This window comes from Bos grunniens, chromosome 8 (assembly GCF_055505025.1).
Source record: "Bos grunniens cultivar Pamir isolate PY7600 chromosome 8, Bosgru_T2T1.0, whole genome shotgun sequence".
NCBI lineage: Eukaryota > Metazoa > Chordata > Mammalia > Artiodactyla > Bovidae > Bos > Bos grunniens.
Genome location: NC_141172.1, coordinates 30732731 through 30754426, shown reverse-complemented (window position 1 = coordinate 30754426; position 21696 = coordinate 30732731). Strand labels below are relative to the sequence as shown.

Sequence of the window (21696 nt, the reverse complement as noted above, 5' to 3'; positions counted from 1 at the left end):
TCCTTAGCCCTCAATTTATTCCTCTCTCTCCTCTCTCACTAGATACTCTCATCACTGCTGATGACCATTGGACTGAACTCATTCTGCTCCATATGTCTAATTGTTCTTAGGCTTAAATGAACATCTGTGGAAATTTTGTTGGTATACTGAGTGTTAGATGAGGTTCGGTGATTATTATTATACTCTTCAGTATAAAAGAGTTTAAATCAAGTGACATTTAAAAATCAAACTTAAAGGACTTCTTCAACTAACTCTAAATCAATTGAGATTTCTCACTCTCTAATATCGTCTCCTCCAAATAAACTCAGTGTAAAAAAGTATCCTGTGAAGTAGAGAACTGTCACCCGATGCGATAAAATAAACACTAACAGAAGCGATATTCACCAAAAAAAGCAGAGTGTGAGTCATCCATTAGAAGAGAAATAAAATTAGGGCACATACTTTGATGTAGCAGTGCTTTATAAAAGCAGTACTAGTTAAGAAGAAGAAAAAAAATAAAATATCAGATCAAGTTTTGTCTAGAAAATTGTCTAAACTGAATGGTTTATAACTCATGAATTTTAAAATCAGTAAGATTATCATTGAGGGCAAAGCTTTTGTCTTTCCTTGCAGTTGAATTTTTTAATTGATTAGCAGTTGAACAATTATAAAGTTTGGGTTTAGATTTATAAACCACCCACTCACCACTGTGGACACATACATGCATACACACATACAGATATTTGGAGTTTGGAACTAATTGAGAATCAAAAAATTTGATGCAGGCATACCTAATTTTATTGTGTTTTGCTTTATAGATATCGTGTTTTGTTTTGTTTTGTTACAAATTGAATGTTTCAGGTAACCCTCCCAACCCTGCATCAAGCCAGTCTATCCACGCTATTTTTCCAAAAAGCATTCTTTTTTAGTATTTACATTTTTTATACTTCATACTATTGTACATGTATTTGGCTATAGTATAGTATAAATAAAATTTACATGCACTGAGAAACCAAAACATTTGTGTGACTCATTTTATTGTCATAGTCACTTTATTGCAGTGGTTTGAAACCAAACCCACAATATCTCTGAGGTCTGCCTGTATGTATATGAGATTTCTTATTTAAAATCATGGAATAGGGAGAGTTGAATGATAGGCAGGAATCACTGAGAGGACAGAGTCCCTGAGGAAAACCTCCATCTGCCTTACTAAGGGTTCTTTACTGTGGGTAAGGGACAGGAAAGGGAACATGACAGGATTAACAGGAGGCAGATATAGAGACAGACAGACAGAATAGAAAGCAAAAGGAGTAGGAGGAGCAATGATATCTTTAATGTTATTACCTCCATCTTATTGTAATATGTAGACTTCCCTGGTGGCTCAGACAGTAAAGCGTCTGCCTACATGCGGGAGACCTGGGTTCAATCTCTGGTTCAGGAAGATCCTCTGGAGAAGGAAATGGCAACCCGCTTCAGTATTTGGCTGGAAAATCCCATGGACACAGGAGCCTGGTAGGCTACAGTACATGGGGCCGCAAAGAGTCAGACACGACTGAGAGACTTCAATAATCTGAAGATGAATTTACATTTTTCACAATTCAGATTAATCACTCATTTTCCAATAATATTAACAGCAAAGCTAAGAAATGCTATTTTTACTCAAGAAAAATTTGCTAGGGCCACAGGAGACAAGCAAGTTAAATTCTCCTCTAAATGTATATTATCAAACATGATACAGATACATTTTGAGTGTTGTCGTGTTTCAATAAAAATGAAGGAAAACAAATATGGAAAAACACCACCTATACATGTCTTAACAATGATTTACATCAATAATATGCCAACAGACCTGGAAAGCAGACCTAAGGACACAGTGGGAGGGGAGGAGGGAGAGGGTGAGTTGTATGGAAAGAGTAACATGGAAACTTACAATACCATATGTAAAATAGATAGCCAGTGAGAATTTGCTGTATGACTCAGGAAACTCAGACAGGGGCTCTGTGACAATTGAGAAGGGTGGGATGGAGAGGGAGATGAAGTGGAGGTTTGGGAGGGAGGGGACATGGGTGCACTTATGAGTGATTCTTGTTGACGTATGACAGTAAACTACAAAATTCTGTAAAGCAAATATTTTCAATTAAAAAAAATAAAATGACAAATACATAATATACCAAGAGTCTTCTATACTCATTGGTCCACTATAGCAAACTTTAATTTAACTGGAAAAAATAATAAAATGTGATAAATCACAGTTTAACTTTTAATGAAAGAATTGGCTAAAACCTGTTTATTCTTAATCAAGACGAAAATAATTTTGAAAACATACAATGGTCTACATTATATATTTTATATATAAATATGCCATATAATTCAAGTTAAATATTCTGTACTCCTTCACATTTTATAAAACTTAACTTCTCTAATGCCTATCTCACAGAATCCAGTAAATTAAATGTACTTCAAAATTCCTATTTAAGGAAACTAGATCTTACTGAGTTTATGTAACTTATTCAAAATCAGATACAAATAATGTTCTGGAACATGACCTCCAAATTTTTTCCTTCCATTGGTTAGTGTGTGTTTACTTATACTTATGTGTAAAAAAGAAAGGTAACTCTATTTGATGCTTCTGAACTGTGCTGTTGGAGAAGACTCTTGAGAGTCCCTTGTATTGCAAGGAGATCAAACCAATCAATCCTAAAGGAAACCAACCCTGAATATTCGTTGGAAGGATTGATGTTAAAGCTGAAGCTCCAATACTTTGGTCACCTTAGGCAAAGAACCAATTCATTGGAAAAGATCCTGATGCTGAGGAAGATTGAAGGTAGGAGTAGAAGGGGACGACAGAGGATGAGGTGGTTGGATGGCATCACCAACTCAATGGACATGAGTTGGAGCAGGCTCCAAGAGGTGGTAATGGAAAGGGAAGCCTGGCATGCTGCAGTCCATGGGGTTGCAAAGAGTCGGACACAACTGAGCGAATGAACTCAACTGAACTGTATTTCTGTCAGATCTGGGAACACAGGAGAATAGTGATTATGAGCCTGATGATGGTAAGCAGGAAAGTATACCTAAAGTATTTATACCTAAAATGTAATGCAAATAAATCAAAGTGGATTTGCCCAGACTGGCTGAGCAATTTATTTTCAAGTAAGAAATATGAAATTGTGCTACACATCCTAACAAAGTAGAGAAAAGCATCTTCACTGAAAAGCAACATGCAGAAAATATAAAGGACAATGAGAATAACTTTGACCTGTTTGCTATAACATGCACATATTTAAGAATAATGATACATAAGTGAGCAAACAGAAAGAAATGATGCTTGGAGTACCATTTAATGCAAGCAACCATTATCTTTCAGAAAACAGAGACAGACACCAAGTGACAGCTTGAATATGCCTCCTAAATTTGTGAAAAAAGCCACATTGGACTCTCCCTCTCAGCAACTCCTCCAGTTTATAACACCTTTATAAATGAACCCAGGTGAAATCAGCAGAGAAATCATTCGGCAAACACACACACAATAATAATAAATAAATAAATAGCTGTTGTTTATATCCACTATGTTTTAGACTCCTTTGTTTAGTAGCAATTGAAAGCCAATAGTTGAGCTATTTCAAATCCTGAAATATGATGCTGTGAAAGTGCTGCACTCAATATGCCAGCAAATTTGGAAAACTCAGTAGTGGCCACAGGACTGGAAAAGGTAAGTTTTCATTCCAATCCCAAGAAAGGCAATGCTAAAGAATGTTCAAACTACTGCACAATTGCACTCATCTCATATGCTAGCAAAGTAACGCTCAAAATTCTCCAAGCCCGGTTTCAACAGTACATGAACCATGAACTTCCAGATGTTCAAGCTGGATTTAGAAAAGACAGAGGAACCAGATATCATATTTCCAACATCTGTTGAATCGTAGAAAAAGTAAGGGAGTTCCAAAAAATATCTAATTCAGCTTTATTGACTATGCCAAAGTGTTTGGCTCTGTGGATCATAATAAACTGTGAAAATTCTTAAAGAGATGGGAATACCAGACCACCTTACCTGCCTCCTGAGAAATCTGTATGCAGGTCAAGTGGCAACAGTTAGAACCAAACATGAAACAACAGACTGATTCCAAATTTGGAAAGCAGCACGTCAAGGCTGAATATTGTTACCCTGCTTATTTAACTTATATGCAGAGTACATCATGCGAAATGCCAGGCTGGAAGAAGCACAAGCTGGAATCAAGATTGCCAGGAGAAATATCAATAACCTCAGATATGCAGATGACACCACTCTTATGGCAGAAAGTGAAGAGGAACTAAAAAGCCTCTTGATGAAAGTGAAAGAGAGTGAAAAAGCTGGCTTAAAACTCAACATTCAAAAAGCTACGACCTTGGCATCTGGTCCTATCACTTTATGGTAAATAGATGGAGAAACGAAGGAAACAGTGACAAACTTTATTTTGGGGGGCTCCAAAATGCAGCCACGATGTTAAAAGACGCTTGCTCCTTGGAAGAAAAGCCATGACCAACCTAGACAGCATATTAAAAAGCAGAGAGGTTACTTTGCTGACAAAGGTCCATCTAGTCAAAGGTATGGTGTTTCCAGTATGTATGGATGTGAGAGTTGGACCATAAAGAAAGCTGAGCACTGAAGAATTGATCTTTTTGAACTGTGGTGTTGGAGAAGGTTCTTGAGTCCCTTGCACTGCAAGATCAAACCAATCAATCCTAAAGGAAACCAACCCTGACTATTCATTGGAATGACTGATGCTAAAGCTGAAGCTCCAATACTTTGGCCATCTGAGGCAAAGAACCAATTCATTGGAAAAGATCCTGATGCTGGGAAAGATTGAAGGTAGGAGTAGAAGGGGACGACAGAGGATGAGATGGTTGCATGGCATTATGAACTTGATGGACATGAGTTTGAACAGGCTCCAGGAGTTGGTGATGGACAGGGAGGCCTGGTGTGCTGCAGTCCATGCGGTCACAGAGGAAGACACAACTGAACGACTGAACTAACGCCACTGACGAGCCAGGCGCAAAGTGAGTATAATGTAATTTTCTGGAAAGTTATTCTTTAATAAATCTATGTGGCTACCTATATTCACAGTAGTAATCACTGATTATACAAGAGCATAATTTAGAGAGAATTCCTGCCCTCACAGAACTACCATACAAGCTAACAATCCCACTTTTGGGTTACATCTAAAGAAAACAAAGACAATCTGTTGAAGAGATACTTCCACTCTCCTGTGCCTTTTAAGCTTATTTACAATAGCCAAGACCTAAAGATAACCTAAGAATCCATCAGTGGATGAATGAATAAAGACTCTGTGGTATATTCAACAGAATAGCATTTAGCCATAAAAAAGAAGTAAATTCTGCTAACCACAACAACACATGTGGATCTTAAGGGTATTATAACAAGTAAAGTAAGTCAGAGAAAGACAAATACTGTACGTCTCAACTTAAATATGGAATCTAAAGCAAAAACAAAAATACTCATAGAAAAAGAAATCAAATTTCAGATTTATGGCTATCAGATGCAAAGAATAGGGTTGGGAGAGTTCAATGAAATAATCAAAAGATGCAAGCTTTCAGTTCCAAGATAAGTACTAGAGATATAATGTACAATATGATGAATTATAGTTAACATTGCTGTGTGGTAAGTTTGAGAGTTATTAAGATAGTAGATCCTAAGAGTTCTCATCACAAGGAAAAACTGTTTTTTTCCCTTTTTTGCTATCTATATGAGATGATGGATAAAATCTATACTTCCTGTGGTAATCAGTTCACAATATATATAAGTAAAGTCAATATACTACACATCTTAAACTTATACAGTGATGTATATCAATTATTTACCAATAAAACAGGAAAAAAAAAGAGCTGAATAAAATTTAATTGCTAATGAACAAAAGGTCTTTTTGGAGGTGGTTCCCTTCCTTTTCTCAAATTTATGGCTTTACCACGGTTATATTTTGAGAGAAGGCCCAAGAAGATATCTCTTGTTCCATACAGGAGTAAAATTTCTTCACCACTGTTGATAGAAGTATGGGTTTAGTTTCCTTCTTCCATACTGAGTGATATTGTAGAGGCCAGAGAGTAAACTTTGAGTGAGAGAGCCAAAAGACCATCTGGGTGATTCCAAAGAACATCTGGGTATATAAAACATCCAGTTTGTTTCCAATTGATCTTTTCATATCTGGGGCTTTAAATTGGGAGATTTTAAGTTCCTCAGTTAGAGGGTCAGTAGATTTAAGATTTTGCACGATTGTGATGAGATCAGAACAGATATATGAACTCCTAGATTAGCATATTTGTCAGAGGCTGAATTTCCTTTTACTTTGGGAGTTTTTACCTTATAGCTACCTTCCTTCATAAATTAAAAAAAAAAAAAAGTTTCTAAGAAGCCAGACACTTGTGGGGAAAAGAGAAGCCTGACCACAATTTAGTGAAGATAAGGAAAAGGGTAAAAAATAAGCAGTAGTGAACCCTTAGTCACGGTTGTTAAAGGGGACCAAGGATATCATGAAGAGTAATTTCTTTATATTTTTTAAATGTCTCAATGAAACCGGGTGAAAAGTATAATTCTTTCACCCAAATATGGTTTGTTCAAATTTGTTGTTGTTGTTGAGTCAGTCATGTCTGACTGTTTTGCACCTCATGGACTGCAGCACGCCAGGCTTTGCTGTCCATCACCACGTCCTGGAGTTTGCTCAAACTCACGTCCCTTGAGTCAATGATGTCACCAAACCATCTCATCCTATGTTGCCCCTTTTTCCTCCTGCCCTCAAGCTTTCCCAGCATCAGGGTGTTTTCCACTGAGTCGGCTCTTTGCATCAGGTGGCCATAGTATAGAAGCTTCAGCTTCAGCATCAGTCCTTCCAATGAATATTCAGGGTTGATTTCCTTTAAGATTGACTGTTTGAACTCCTTGCTGTTCAAGTGACTCTCAAGAGTTTTCTACAACACCACAGTTCAAATGCATCAAATCTTTGGTGCTCATCATTCTTTATTTATTGATTGATCAAATTAGTGATTTTAATTGAATCAAGATATGGAAAGAGATAAGAGAAAGTGAGAGGGTAAAGAACATCAATCTCAGCAGCAGACTGGAAAGTAATTGTGATTATTTATTATTACCTTATATGTTATATCCATGCTGACCCCCTTATAGCTATCAAAATTCCCATTTAGAATTCAAAATTCAGTGCATATTTAATTCTGTCTGGAAACTATTCCCTGTAACCAAGTTTTATCTATTATTTTTCCTCAGAATATGTGTGAATAACTTCATCAAAGTACTTGAAAAATACATTGGATTAACTGCCTTAGATTTTTCTTTCAGTAGACGTAGTTCTTTGAAATCACTATTTTCTCAACTCTTTCCTATGGGCTGACACCTTGACATTCAATATGTGTCAGGTTTTATTATTGTTACTGACAACTCTTACATTGCTGTCTTCATAAAGTTCTGAGAAAAACATATTTTTATTGCAAAGTATCTGTTCAGGAGAGCTTCCCTGGGAGCTCAGTTGGTAAAGAATCTACCTGCAATGCAGGAGACCCTGGTTTGATTCCTGGATTGGGAAGATCTCCTGGAGGAGGGCATGGCAACCTACTCCAGAGTATTCTGGCCTGGAGAATTCCATGGACAGAGGAGCCTGGAAGGCTACAGTTCATGGGGTCACAGAGAATCAGACACGACTGAGCAACTAAGCGTGCACACACATCTGCTGGGGGACACTCCCTATGCTGTAGTTTCTTATGTTGTTGTTTAGTCACTAACGCATGTCCAACTGCTGTGTCCATGGAATTTCCCAGACAAGAAGACTGTAGTGGGTTGTCATTTCTTGCTTCATAGCTTATTATATGTATTATTAAACAAGAAATAACAGAATGTGATCCTAAGAAAGATTTCTGTCTGGTTTTTTTAATGTATTAAAAATCCACTTGGCCAATTATACTTCCCAATGCTATCAAATTGACTGAGGGGATGGTAATCTAGGAATTATTTTTGTCACCAAAAATCAAAGGCTTTCCTTTGCAGAAATAACATATGCCCTGTTCTATTCTAGTCTGATGACCCTATGAATGCTCGGTTATTTGCAGATGGATATATAAGGGAACAGGAGTATGCTGGTTTCAGCAGTTGTACTATGGTCATTCCTCACCTAGGATTCTTCCTTTATGAAGAATTTCAGCCATTCTGGATCCCATGCCTGTGATCCTAGTGATGAGCACAGGCTAAGCATAAAATACAACTCTGATTAGTAGATTTGAACAGTAGAATTGATTACAACTTTATTACTTGCACCTAAGAGAAGTCTATTTCTAAGAACTTACATTTCACATAAGGCACAAATTACTATAAATAGTGATTTTAGTATATTAAAAGCTAGGGATATCTCTAGTATTTTGCACATGCATCCTTTTATCCTTATATTAAGCCTAAATCCACGGGATCGTCCCAAACCAGGGATTGAACCCAGGTCTCCTGCATGGCAGGTGGATTCTTTACCAGCTGAGCCACAAAGGAAGCCCAGGATATTTTAATTATTAATAAATATAATTAATTTCAGATAAAAACTGATGAAATGCCTTATTTAAAATTACATAAATGTACAATGTGGGACCAGATATCTAAATGTTATTTTCCTGTTACCCTATTTCTGTGAGTTTTGCTTTTCTAAGCTTTTTTTCCTATCTATTCTTCCTCAAAGGAGCACTTTGAAAATTAGTTGTACTTCTGTAAATATGATTTAAGTTCCTTAGGGAGAAAGCACTCAAAAAATGGAATATGTAATACGTTTATTCAGTAAATTATTATATCAAATCATAATTCAGAGAGTTGTTTATTGAGTTGGAAAAGTACAGAAACCATAAATACATCATCTTAAAAGGAAATCTTTTAAAAATCTTTCAAGAGAAAATCATTCCCCATCAATATTACCTTTAAAAAGCCTCTTTTTTATACTACCTTTAGCAGCTAGTGTCCATTTATATTTGCAGTTCCAATCACATAATTAACACTAAACTGATTACATTTTAATTTTGGTATGTTTGTGATTTTCCCTACAAAAGCTATATAGTAGTATTCCTTTCCTTTCACAAACACAATCATTATGACTTTCTCTACTGCTGCTGCTATAGCTGCTGCTAAGTCTCTTCAGTCATGTCCGACTCTGTGCGACCCCATAGATGGCAGCCCACCAGGCTCCCCTGTCCCTGGGATTCTCCAGGCAAGAACACTGGAGTGGGTTGTCATTGCCTTCTCCAATGCATGAAAGTGAAAAGTGAAAGTGAAGTCACTCAGTCATGTCCGACTCCTAGCCACCCCATGGACTGCAGCCCACCAGGCTCCTCCATCCATGGGATTTTCCAGGCAAGAGTACTGGAGTGGGGTGCCACTGCCTTCTCCGGACTTTCTCTACATTTGCAAATATTTCCAACTTATGATGCCGTAAAAAGAGAGCTTTCTTCCTCAAACTGAAATTGTAGAAGAAATTTAAATATTCACTGTAGTACTAAAAAAATTATTAGATTATTATGAGAAAACCACAGTCTCAAGAATATCTCCATATATAAAAATCATGAAATCAGAATGAATGTAAAACTCGATAAAGCTAGTTAATTAATAGCCTTATGTCAGGCAATGAAAAGACCTCAGAATAAAGTAGCTTGTAGCCTGAACAATAGACAGAATAACTCAGAGAGTGAGAAATGGACCCTGGTACAGTGATGAAATTACTTGGTTAATTAATTTAATGGCTGTGGAGCAATGAATTCTGTCCATCCTCTGAGAACTTCCAGGACCCAATATAAAGCTACAAGCCACTTACTATAAGGTCAGTTTTGAAGTGGGAGAAGTAGAACAATATTCCAGGTCACCTCAAACACAGTCAAAGCAAATAATCTTCACACCCAGAATATTTTCTCACCAATAGTAAACTGGATTAGCCATATATATATACATATATAACAAAAGACATCAAATAACTTCTCATAAGAAACGGAATCATTCCTCAGGAGAACACAGCTCACCATCTGTGGATGACCAAACCAATTAAGTTACCAATACAAGTCAAACTAGATGCTTTATCTATAAAAATGAGTAACTATTATAGCTGGAAAACATACTAAATATATAATGCAAAAACACATATATTTGATTTGCTTAATGAGATTAGACTATCAAATTAACTCTTTAAATATAAGAAATACATAAGGAACAAAGTAACTTTTCAATTAACTATTAACTGATTTAAAAAATAAATCTCATAACTTCTTCAACTTTTCAGAAGAGATTTCAGTTTAATTCTTAATAATAATATATTGTCAAGGCAACTAATACAAATTATAGACTTATTAGAGATTAAAAATTACCCATAAACCAGAGACATCATTTTTATATTATGAGTGTATCTCAAGGCTGTTAGAAGTAACTTTTGCAAGAATAGCTCTATAATGTTGAATAGCATATATATTTCTGTAGCTGGATGGGGAAGAGGAATTATTTCTTATTCATATCTTGTTAGATTTCTTTCAAAAGGAGGAAAGAAAAGCCTGTGGCTTTCAAAAACCTCAAAATTATGGGATGCCAATAGTTAGCAATGAGAGTCAAGCAAAATATGACTAAGAAACTCGAAACCTAACATATGAAGAGGAAAGACGCATAATCAGTCTATGAGCAAATGGATTATACTAAACAGAATATTTGACACACACCACCTTTGGAAGTCTTTGCTAAAAACTTAAGTAGGCAGATGGTACTCTGATGAGAATTAATTTCAAATTTCAACCAGTCACTGATATTTAAATGAAGACTTTTAAACTTAAGTTTGATACTATACTCTTCTGATTACTGTAATCTTGACAAAGAGGCAAGAATATACAATGGAGAAAAGAAAATCTCTTCAAAAAGTGGTGCTAGGAAAACTGGGTAGTTCAGTTCAGTCGCTCAGTCATGTCTGACCCTTTGCGAACCCATGGACTGCAGCACACCAGGCCTCCCTGTACATCAAAAACTCCTGGAGTTTACTCAAACTCATGCCCATTAAGTTGCTGATGCCATCCAACCATCTCATCCACTGTCCTCACTTTCTCCTCTTGCCTTCAATCTTTCCCAGCATCGAGGCCTTTTCCAATGAGTCAGCTCTTCGCATCAGGTGGCCAAAGTATTGGAGTTTCAGCTTCAACATGAGTCTTTCCAATGAATATTCAGGACTGATCTCCTTTAGGATGGACTGGTTGGATCTCCTTGCAGTCCAGAGGAATCTCAAGAGTCTTCTCCAACACCACAGTACAAAAGCATCAATTCTTCAGCGCTCACCTTTCTTTATAGTCCAACTCTCACATCCATCTTGACTACCGTAAATACCATAGCCTTGACTAGATGGACCACTGTTGGCAAAATACTATCTATGCTTTTTAAAATGCTGTCTAGATTGGTCATAACTTTTCTTTCAAGGAGTAAGCGTCTTTTAATTTCATGGCTGCAGTTACCATCTGCAGTGATTTTATTGCCACATTCAGACTTAAATTGAAGAAAGTAGGGAAAACCACTAAACCATTCAGGAATTACCTAAATCAAATCCCAAACAATTATACAGTGAAAGTGAGAAATAGATTTAAGGGACTAGATCAGATAGACAGAGTGCCTGATGAACTAAGGATGGAGGTTCATGACGTTGCACAGGAGACAGGGATCAAGACCATGCCCAGTAAAAGAAATGCAAAAAAGCAAAATGGCTCTCTGAGAAGGCCTTACAAAGAGCTGTGAAAAGAAGAGAAGTGAAAAGCAAAGGAAAGGAAAGATATACCAACTTGAATGCAGGGTTCCAAAGATTAGAAAGGAGAGAAGAGAAAGTCTTCCTCAGTGATCAGTGCAAAGAAATAGAAGAAAACAATAGAATGGAAACAACTAGAGATCTCTTCAAGAAAATTAGACATACCAAGGGAACATTTCATGCAAATATGGGCACAATAAAGGACAGAAAAGGTATGGACCTAACAGAAGCAGACAATATTAAGAAGAGGTGGCAAGAATACACAGAAGAACTGTACCAAAAAGATCTTCACAACCCAGATAGTCACGATGGTGTGATCACTCACCTAGAGCCAAACATCCTAGAATATGAAGTCAAGGGGGCCTTAGAAAGCATCACTATGAACAAAGCCAGTGGAGGTGATGGAATTCCAGTTGAGCTATTTCAACTCCTAAAAGATGATGCTGTGAGAGTGCTGCACTCAATATGCCAGCAAATTTGGAAAACTCAGCAGTGGCCACAGGACTGGAAAAGGTCAGTTTTCATTCCAATCCCAAAAAAGTCAATGGCAAAGAATGCTCAAACTACCGCAAAGTTATACTCATCTCACAGGCTAGCAAAGTAATACTCAAAATTCTCCAAGCTAGGCTTAAACAATATGTGAACCATGAACTTCCAGATTTTCAAGCTGGTTTTAGAAAAAGCAAAGGAACCAGAGATGAACTTGCCAATATCCACTGGATCACTGAAAAAACAAGAGAGTTCCAAAATAATGTCTATTTCTGCTTTGTTGACTATACCAAAGCCTTTGACTGTGTGGATCACAATAAACTGTGGAAAATTATGAAAGAGATGGGAATACCACACCATCTCTCCTGCCTCTTGAGAGACCTGTATGCAGGTCAGGAAGCAACAATTAGAACTGGACATGAAAAACAGACTGGTTCAAATAGGAAAAAGAGTATGTCAAGGCTGTAAATTGTCACCCTGCTTATTTAACTTATATGCAGAGTACATCATGAGAAACACTAGGCTGGATGAAGCACATGCTGAAATCAAGATTGCTGGGAAAACTGGAATGGGGTAACTAATGTAAAACGATGAAATTAGAACACTACTTAACACCATAAAAATAACTCAAAATGTATTAAAGAGTTGAATGTAAGGCCAGATATTATCAAATTCTCAGAGAAAAACAAAGAAAACACTCTGTGACCTAAGTCACAGCAAGACCTTTTTTGAAACACCTCCTGAGTAATGAAAATAAAAACATGAGTAAATAAACAGGACCTAATTAAACTTAAAAGCTTTTGCACAGCAAAGCAAAACATCAACAAGACAGATGAAAAAACAACCCTCAGAATGGGAGAAAATATTTGGAAAATAAGCAATCAACAGTGGATTAATCTCCAAAAATACACAAACATCTCATACAGTCAGTTCAGTTCAGTTCAGTGGCTCAGTCGTGTCAGACTCTTTATGACCCCATGGACTGCAGCACGCCAGGCCTCCCTGTACATCACAAACTCCCGGAACTTACTCAAACTCATCTCCTTCAAGTTGGTGATGCCATCCAACCATCTCATCCTCTGTCCTCACCTTCTCCTCTTGTCTTCAATCTTTCCCAGCATCAGGGTCTTTTCCAATGAGTCAGTTCTTTGCATCAAATGGCCAAAGTATTGGGTTTCAGCTTCAGCATCAGTCCTTCCAATGAATATTCAGGACTGATTTCTTTTAGGATGGACTGGTTGGATCTCCTTGTAGTCCAAGGGACTCTCAAGAGACTCTCAAGGGACTCTCCAACACCACAATTCAAAAGCATCAGTTCTTTTGTGCTCAGCTTTCTTTATAGTCCAACTCTCACATCCAAACATGACTACTAGAAAAACCATAGCTTTGACTAGAGGGACCTTTGCTGGCAAAGTAATGTCTCTGCTTTTTAATACGCTGTCTAGGTTGTCCATAACTTTTCTTCCAAGGAGCAAGCGTCTTTTAATTTCATGGCTGCAATCACATCTGTAGTGATTTTGGAGCCCAAGAAAATAAAGCCTGTCACCATTTCCACTATTTCTCCATCTATTTGCCATGAAGTGATGGGACCAGATGCCATGATCTTAGCTTTCTGAATTTTAAGCCAACTTTTTCACTCTCCTCTTTCACTTTCATCAAGAGGCTCTTTAGTTCTTCTTCACTTTCTGCCATAAGGGTGGTGTCATCTGCATATCTGAGGTTATTGACATTTTTCCCGGCAATTTGATTCAAGCTTGTGCTTCTTCCAGCCCGGCATTTCTCGTGATATACTCTGCATATAAGTTAAATAATCAGGGTGACAATATACAGGTGTATATTGTCATATATAAACATGACATACTCCTTTCCCGATTTGGAACCAGTCTCTTGTTCCATGTCCAGTTCCTACTGTTGCTTCCTGACCTGCAAACAGATTTCTCAAGAGGCAGGAGAGGTGGTCTGGTATTCCCATCTCTTTCATAATTTTCCACAGTTTATTGTGATCCACACAGTCAAAGGCTTTGGCATAGTCAATAAAGCAGAAATAGACATTATTTTGGAACTCTCTTTCTTTTTTGATGATCCAGAGGATGTTGCAATTTAATCTCTGGTTCCTCTGCATTTTCTAAATTCAGCTTGAAAATCTGGAAGTTCATGGTTCACATATTGTTTAAGCCTAGCTTGGAGAATTTTGAGTATTACTTTGCTAGCCTGTGAGATGAGTACAATTTTGCGGTAGTTTGAGCATTCTTTGCCATTGCCTTTCTTTGGGATTGGAATGAAAACTGACCTTTTCCAGTCCTGTGGCCACTGCTGAGTTTTCCAAATTTGCTGGCATATTGAGTGCAGCACTTTCACAGCATCTCCTTTTGGGAGTTGAAATAGCTCAACTGGAATTCCATCACCTCCACTAGCTTTGTTTGTAGTGATGCTTCCTAAGGCCCACTTGACTTCACATTCCAGGATGTCTGGCTCTAGGTGAGTGATCACACCATCGTGATTATCTGGGTTGTGAAGATCTTTTGTACAGTTCTTCTGTGTATTTGCCACCTCTTCTTAATATTGTCTGCTTCTGTTAGGTCCATACCTTTTCTGTCCTTTATTGTGCCCATATTTGCATGAAATGTTCCCTTGGTATGTCTAATTTTCTTAAAGAGATCTGTAGTCTTTCCCATTTTATTGTTTTCCTCTATTTCTTTGCATTGATCACTGAGGAAGGCTTTCTTTTCTCTCCTTGCTAATCTTTGGAACTCTGCATTCAAGTTGGTATATCTTTCCTTTCCTTTGCTTTTCACTTCTCTTCTTTCCACAGCTCATTGTAAGGCCTTCTCAGAGAGCCATTTTGCTTTTTTGTATTTCTGTTACTTGGGCATGGTCTTGATTCCCGTCTCCTGTACAATGTCAGGAACCTCAGGCTATAGTTCATCAGGCACTCTATCAGATCTAGTCCATAAAATCTGTTTGTCACTTCCACTGTATAATGATAAGGGATTTGATTTAGGTCATTCCTGAATAGTCTAGTGGTCTTGCCTACTTTCTTCTATTTAATTCAGTATTAGGCAATAAAGTGTTCATGATCTGAGCCACAGTCAGCTCCAGGTCTTATTTTTGCTGACTTTATAGAGTTTCTCCATTTTTGGCTGCAAAGAATATAATCAATCTGATTTCAGTACTGATCATCTGGTGATGTCTATGTGTAGAGTCTCAGGCAGTCTCATGCAGCTCAGTATCAAAATTAAATTAAAAAACAACCCAATCATAAAATGGGCACAATACCTAAACAGACATTTCTGCAAAGAAGATATACAGATGCCCCCAAATACATGAAAAGTTGCTCAATTATACTAATTATTAGAAAAATGCAAATCAAAATTACAGTGAGGTGTATCACCTCACAGCCTTCAGAACAGCCATTATTAAAAAGTTCTACAGGAGAGAAATGTGGAGAAAATGCTGGAGAGAGTGTGGAGAAAAGGAAACATTCTTTCACTGTTGTTGGGAGTGACAATTGGTATAGTTACTATGAAGAACAATAACAAAGCTTCCTTAAAAACTAAAAATAAAGGTATCATATGATACAGCAATTAAACTTCTAGGCATAGAAGTGGAGCAAATAATAATTTGAAAAGATCCATACACTCCAATGTTCATTGCAGAACTGAATAGCCAGGACATGGAATCAACCTAAATGTCCTTCAATAGAGAAATGTATTAATAAAAAAAGATGTTGTACACACATACAATGGCATATTACTGAGCCATAAAATGGAAATAATGCCATTTGCAGCAACATGGATGAACCTAGAGATTGTCATACAGAGTAAACTCAGAGAAAGACAAATATATGATATTACTTATATGTGCCATCTAAAAAAAATGCTTCAAATTATTTACAGAACAGAAATAGAATCATAGATGTAAAAACAAATTTATGGTTCCTGCGGGGAAGAGGGGAGAAGGATAAACTGGGAGAATGAGATTGACATACACATACTGGAATGGGTTGCCATGCCCTTCTCTAGGGGATCTTCAGATCCAGGGATTGAATCCCAGTCTCCCACATTGCAGGCAAATTCTTTACTATATGAGCCACCAGAGAAGCCACTATTAAAACATAACTAATAAGAATCCCCTGTATAGCACACAGAACTCTATTCAATATTCTATCATGGCCTAAATGTGAAAAGAATCTAAAAAATTGGATATATGTGTAACTGATTCACTTTATTGTACACCTGACACTAACACGGTATTGTAAATCAATTACTCCAATTGAAAAACAACAGCTAAGTTTGATAGTATGAACTGGAGAAAGCTGTTTCTCTATGTAATATTCGGGCACAGAATTTTTAGGAGATGTCATGGTTTTATTTCTGAAATAGAGGAGTTAGAAATCATAGATAGAGAAGAGTCAGAGAAGGAAAGAGGGAAGTCAGCTGAAAGATCTGACAGAACCTTGAACATGATGGGAGAAATTATCCAGAGAATTTCTAAAAACTAGCATATGTAATAGTTGGATTCTGTTATTTCTTGCCTAAATATCTTTCTGAAGGTGAAGAATGTTGCTGTCCTCATGACCTGGTTTCAAATCCCAGTTCTGCTACTCAGCTACATGACCCCAGGAGAGCCACTTAACCTCTCTCTGCTCAATCCTCTCTCTATGTAATGCTGATAATACTAGGGACCTACTTTATACAGTTGTTGTGAGGACTAATTGACCTAATACATTAAAAAATCTGAGACTGGCACTTCTAAACATTCAGAAGGTACACATACTGCTTTTATTCTATTAATTCTTGGTGCTGGACCAGCAGAGTAAGCACCCTCTTAGTTGATTGGGGGATACTTTGTTGTAGGTATGTGTTGAACAGACTGCCATCTAATCCCCTTCTTGGTACCAGTGCTGGGAAGAAAGGATTTCAGATTCTGGCTACTTCTGAAGCCTTTGTGTTTAGTGGATCTTGCTCTTAGATTCAAATATATACTTTTATCTCTACACTAAACTCTTCTTGACCTAACTTGTTTATGGCCTTAATTACTATTTATCATGTGTTAAGTGGAGCCATCTGATACACAGATAAAGACAATAAACATGATCATTTTTTCTGTATATTAAAGGATATTTCAGTAGGTATAGGAGGAAATGTAAATTTTTGCAATATAGATGCTTCCAAATGTTGATTTGCTGTTGATTTCTGTTTAAATGGAAAAGCACAATCCATCAGCAGTTTTTTATTCATTGCTCAGATTTCTGCTGAGCAATGCCTGTGACAGAGCCAAAATGACTAAGATAATACATGAAGTAGAAACAGGTTATAAATATTTAGATTTTTTTAATCTGCATTTTCAAGATTTACCTTAAGTTCTATCCTCTCACTAATTAGAAAAGGGTGGGTGGGAAAGGGGCTGAGTAAAAAGCTGATAATAATAACAGTAACAACAATCCTGATATTGCTTTTGAAATCCAAACATTAGGATTTATGATATCCAAACTCTAAGAAAATCAGAAGACATCACTATCAAACATCTAAACTTGAAAATAATTCTATGTACTGATTAGTATCCTAAGTACCCCTAAAAAAATAAGAGCAAAAGTTACCCTACAGAATTTTGCTTTTCATATTTTAGAAAAATAAAAATAAGTATATATGTATCTAGATACACACACACACACACACACACACACACATATATATATATATATATATAGAGAAAAAGCAAGAGAGTTCCAGAAAACATCTATTTCTGCTTTATTGACTATGCCAAAGCCTTTGACTGTATGGAAAACAATAAACTGTGGAAAATTCTGAAAGAGATGGGAATATCAGACCACCTGACCTGCCTCTTGAGAAACCTGTATGCAGGTCAGGAAGCAACAGTTAGATCTGGACATGGAACAATAGACTGGTTCCAAATAGGAAAAGGAGTACGTCAAGGCTGTATATTGTCATCCTGCTTATTTAACTTCTTGCAGAGTATATAATGAGAAATGCTGAGCTGGATGAAACACAACCTGGAATCAAGATTGCCGGGAGAAATATCAATAACCTCAGATATGCAGTTGACACCACTCTTATAGCAGACAGTGAAGAACTAAAGAGCCTTTTGATGAAAGTGAAAGAGGAGAGTGTAAAAGTTGGCTTAAAGCTCAAAATTCAGAAAACTAAGATCATGGCATCCGGTCCCATCACTTCATGGCAAATAGATGGAGAAACAGTGGGAACAGTGTCAGACTTCATTTTCTGGGGGCTCCAAAATCACTGCAGGTGGTGATTGCAGCCATGAAATCATATGGTTATTATCTTTCAACTTGTTAATGTGGTGTATTACGTTGAAGGATTTGCGGAGAATAAAGAATCCTTGCATCCCTAGGATAAAGCCCACTTGGTCATGATGTATGATCTTTTTAATGTGTTGTTGGATTCTTTTTGCTAGGATTTTGTTAAGGATTTTTTCATTTATGTTCATCAATGATATTGGCCTGTAGTTTTCTTTTTTTGTGGCATCTTTGTCTGGTTTTGGTATTAGGGTGTTGGTGGCCTCATAGAATAAGCTTGGAAGTTTACCTTCCTCTGCAATTTTCTGGAAGAGTTTTGAGCAGGATAGGTGTTAGCTCTTCTCTAAATTTTTGGTAGATTCAGCTGTGAAACTGTCTGGTCCTGGGCTTTTGTTTGCTAGGAGATTTCTGAATACAGTTTCAATTTCTGTGCTTGTGATGGGTCTGTTAAGATTTTCTATTTCTTCCTGGTTCAGTTTGTAAAGTTGTACTTTTCTAAGAATTTGTCCATTTCTTCCAAGTTGTCCATTTTACTGGCATATAGTTGCTAATAGTAGTCTCTTATGATCCTTTGTATTTCTGTGTTGTCTGTTGTGATTCCTCCATTTTCATTTCTAATTTTGTTGATTTGATTCTTCTCCCTTTGTTTCTTGATGAGTCTGGCTAGTGGTTTGTCAATTTTATTTATCTTCTCAAGAATCAACTTTTAGCTTTATTGATTTTTGCTGTGGTCTCTTGTTTCTTTTGCATTTATTTCTGCCCTAATTTTTAAGATTTCTTTCCTTCTACTAAGCCTGGGGTTCTTCATTTCTTCCTTTTCTAGTTGCTTTAGGTGTAGAGTTAAGTTATTTATTTGACTTTTTTCTTGTTTCTTGAGGTAAGCCTGTATTGATATGAACCTACCCCTTAGCATTGCTTTTACAGTGCCCCACAGGTTTTGGGTTGTTTTGATTTAATTTTCATTTGTTTCTATGCATATTTTGATTTCTTTCTTGATTTCTTCTGTGATTTGTTGGTTATTCAGCAGTGTGCTGTTCAGACTCCATATGTTAGAATTTTTAATAGTTTTTCTCCTGTAATTGACATCTGATCTTACTGCGTTGTGGTCAGAAAAGATGCTTGGAATGATTTCAATTTTTTTGAATTTACCAAGGCTAGATTTATGGCCCAGGATGTGATCTATCCTGGAGAAGTTTCCATGTGCACTTGAGAAAAAGGTGAAATTCATTGTTTTGGGGTGAAATGTCCTACAGATATCAATTAGGTCTAACTGGTCCATTGTATCATTTAAAGTTTGTGTTTCCTTGTTAATTTTCTGTTTAGTTGATCTATCCATAGGTGTGAGTGAGGTATTAAAGTCTCCCACTATTATTGTGTTATTGTTAATTTCCCCTTTCATACTTGTTAGCATTTGCTTTACATATTGCAGTGCTTCTATGTTGGGTGCATATATATATTTATAATTGTTATATCTTCTTCTTGGATTGATCCTTTGATCATTATGTAGTGTCCTTCTTTGTCTCTTTTCAAGGCCATTATTTCAAAGTCTATTTTATCTGATATGAGTATTGCTACTCCTGCTTTCTTTTCATCTCTGTTTGTGTGGAATATCTTTTCCAGCCCTTTACTTTCAGTCTGTATGTGTCCTTTGTTTTGAGGTCCTTTGTTCGAAGTGTTGTAAACAATTCCATTCACCATTGCAATGAAAAGAATAAAATACTTAGGAATGTAACTACCTAAAGAAACAAAAGAGCTATATATAGAAAACTATAAAACACTGATGAAGGAAATCAAAGAGGACAGAAATAGATGGAGAAATATACCATGTTCATGGATTGGAAGAATCAATATAGTGAAAATGGGTGTACTACCCAAAGCAATCTATAGATTCAATGCAATCCCTATCAAACTACCAAGGGAATTTTTCACAGAGCTAGAACAAATAATTTCACAATTTGTATGGAAATACAAAAAAACTCGAATAGCCAAAGCAATCTTGAGAAAGAAGAATGGAACTGGAGGAATCAACCCACCTGACTTCAGGCTCTACTAGAAAACCACAGTCATTAAGACAGTACAGTACTGGCACAAAAACAGAAATATAGATCAAAGGAACAAAATAGAAAGCCCAGAGATATATCCACGCACCTATGCACACCTTATCTTTGACAAAGGAGGCAAGGATAGACAATGGAGAAAAGACAATCTCTTTAACAAGTGGTACTGGGAAAACTGTTCAACCACTTGTAAAAGAATGAAACTAGAACACTTTCTAACACCATACACAAAAATAAGCTCAAAATGGATTAAAGATCTAAATGTATTACCAGAAACTATAAAACTCCTAGAGGAGAACATAGGCAAACACTCTCTGACATAAATCACAGCAGGATTTTGCTGTTGGTAGGAATACAAACTAGTACAGCCACTATGGAGAACAGTGTAGAGATTCCTTAAAAAATTGGAAATAGAACTGCCATATGACCCAACAATCCCACTGCTGGGCATACACACCAAGGAAACCAGAATTGAAAGAGACATGGGTACCCCAATGTTCATCGCAGCACTGTTTATAATAGCCAGGACATGGAAGCTACCTAGATGTCTATCAGTAGATAAATGGATAAGAAAGCTGTGGTACATATAAACAATGGAGTATTACTCAGCCATTAAAAAGAATACATTTGAATCAGTTCTAATGAGGTGGATGAAACTGGAGCCGATTATACAGAGTGAAGTAAGCCAGAAAGAAAAACACCAATACAGTATACTAATGCATATATATGGTATTTTAAAAGATGGTAATGATAAGCCTATAGGAGAGACAGCAAAAGAGACATTGATATATAGAACAGTCTTTTGCACTCCATGGGAGAAGGCAAGGGTGGGATGATTTGAGAGAATAGCATTGAAACATGTATATTATCATATGTGAAACAGATCACCAGTTCAGGTTCAATGCATGAGACAGGGTGCTCAGGGCTGGTGCACTGGGATGACCCAGAGGGATGGGATGGGGAGGGAGGTGGAAGGGAGGCCCAGGATGGGAAACGCATGTACACCCATGGCTGATTCATGTCAATGAATGTATGTATGGCAAATGAATGTATGGCAAAACCACTACAGTATTACAAAGTAATTAGCCTCCAATTCAAATAAATAAATTTT

At 36.8% G+C, this 21696-nt stretch overlaps 1 long non-coding RNA gene across 19 annotated transcripts in view; it reads right to left on the bottom strand.

The window, feature by feature from the left end:
• The window catches only part of LOC147366889 (uncharacterized), a 1020561-nt gene that overhangs the window by 223884 nt on the left and 774981 nt on the right, over positions 1–21696 (bottom strand). The window contains exon 8 of one of the 19 annotated variants that reach the window (XR_015169113.1): positions 9892–10020. The exons of the other annotated variants lie outside the window; for them this stretch is intronic. This is a non-coding gene — a long non-coding RNA (uncharacterized LOC147366889). Of the gene's footprint in view, positions 1–9891; positions 10021–21696 lie in introns of those variants that run through there. 19 annotated transcript variants of the gene reach the window in all.